The sequence below is a fragment of the Macrobrachium rosenbergii genome, chromosome 13 (assembly GCF_040412425.1).
Source record: "Macrobrachium rosenbergii isolate ZJJX-2024 chromosome 13, ASM4041242v1, whole genome shotgun sequence".
NCBI lineage: Eukaryota > Metazoa > Arthropoda > Malacostraca > Decapoda > Palaemonidae > Macrobrachium > Macrobrachium rosenbergii.
Genome location: NC_089753.1, coordinates 232,201 through 234,700, shown reverse-complemented (window position 1 = coordinate 234,700; position 2,500 = coordinate 232,201).

Genomic DNA, 2,500 nt, shown 5'->3' with positions numbered 1-2,500 from the left:
ATTAACAAAAATACTTAAATAAACAAATATAAATGAATATCAATAGTATAAGTAAAATAATATAAAATAAATGAAATAAATAAAAAAATTAAAATTCAAAAAACAATAAAAAGCAAATAGAAAAAACAAAGGTAAAAAACAAAAATAAATAAAAATTAATAAAGGAAAATAAATAAAACTAATAAAAATAAATAATGGTGGAATAAAAATATAAATGTATAAATCAACAAATATAAAAAATAAATGAATAAAAAGAAAAATAGATAAAAATAAATAAAAATAATGAATAAATAAAAACTAAAATAAATAAGACAAATGAAAATAAAAAATAAAAATATTAAAGAATAAAGATAAATAAACTAAATACACAAAAATATAAAAATATACTAAAAAGATATAAAAATTAAAATACAAAAAATTAAAAATAAAAATAAATAAAAACAAATAAAATAAAAAAGTAAATAAAAGTAACAAAAAATTAGATAAATAAATGAACATTAATAAAATAAATAAAGACCAAAAATAAAAATTAATTAATAAATAATAATAAGTAAAGGAAAATAAATGAAAATAGATAAAAATCAATAAATAAAAACATAAAAATCAAAATAAATAAAAATAAATAAATGGAAATAAAAGTAAATAAAAACATAAAAAATAAATAAATAAAAATAAGTACTGTAAACAGAAGTAGATAAAAATAAATGGATAAAATAAATAAAAGCAAAAGATATAAAAAATAAAAATATAATTAAAGGTTAAATAAATATCAATGTTAAAAAAACTAGGATATAAGAATATGTCAGAAAACGTTGAACTAAAAATCAGTCATCAAAGAGAAGTCAAAATTGCTAAAAACTTTGTATACAAATTTAGAATTTTTTATTTTAGCTTTTTATTATTTATGTTCATTTTCATATTTTTAAGAGATTTTTGAAATTGATTTTTCCTTTGAATATTGATTGTTTTTTTACGTTTTTATTTTTTATAAAACTCGGCAATAAGAATATAGCTGAAAAAGGAAAACCAAAGTCATTTATTATAAGTAGGGCAAAATTCCCAAAAAATATTGTATTCAAAATTGATGTATGTTAAAAAAAATTTGAAGTTGATTTTTTACTTGAATATTGATTGTTATTTATCGGAGTTTTTTTGCATATAATTCTGTTACAATAATATATCAGTAAACGGTAAGCTAAAATCAGTCATCAACATGAGGGCAAAACTTCGAAAAATATCGTAATCAAATTGAATTTTTTTTTTTACTTTTTACATATTTCATTTATTTTCCTTTTTTTTAATGATTTTTAAATTGATATTTGTCTTAAATCTTGAATGTTTTAACGGTATCTTTATATAAAAAATATATGATCTTTAGCTTTATATTAATGCATACTTCAGGTACTGAATTCCTTAAGCATTATTTTTATCATATAAATCATACATATATTGAGATTTAATTCTACTGCATAAAATTCTATTAAAATAAATTATATCAAATATCAAGAGATAAAATTTAAGATATATAAATTTTTTTTTTTTTTTTTTAATAATAATAATAATTTATTTTTATTTATTTAATAATAATAATAATTTATTTATTTTAATAATAATAATAATTTATTTTTATTATTTATTATTATTATTATTATTATTATTATTATTATTATTATTATTATTATTATTATTATTATTATTATTTTATTTTTATTATTATTATTATTATTATTATTATTATTATTATTATTATTATTATTATTATTATTATTATTATAAATAATTTATAATTATTAAAAAGAAAATAAATGAAATATGTAAAAGTAAAAAAACAATAATTCAATTTGATTTACGATATTTTTCGTTTATTTTTTTTTATTTTTTTTTTGACTGATGTTATTTACCTTTTACGGAAATATTCTTTTATTTAACAAAGTTTAACGAAAAAAAATTAAAGGCTAAATGGTCATATATGATTTGCATATAAAAATACTGATAAACGCATTAAATATTTCAGTCAAAAATCAATTTACAAATCATTATTTTTTTTTTAAAAATAAACAAATAAAATATGTAAAAGTTTCAAAAATTTTCAATTTCAATACAATATTTTTTTGGAGTTATTTATTTATTTTTTTGATGACTGATTTTAGTTAACAGAATTGTATATTTTTATCCGTTAAAAATTTATTTTTATATAAGTAAAAATCAATCTCAAATATCACCTAAAAAACGGCAAAATAATGTAACATAAAAAGCTTTAGGTTTGTTTTAATTTTTAAAAAAATCAAAATAATACAGTCTTTTGTACTAATCTTTTGTACTATTTTTAAATTTTTTTGTTTTATGTTTGTCGTAATTTTTATCTTATTTCATTTCATATTTTTTCTTTTGATTTTATTTCGTTATTTTTTAAAAATTTACTTACATCATAATTTGAATTAAAAATAATCATTACAAACAGAAAATAAAACAACAATGGTAAATAATATTAAGAATATAT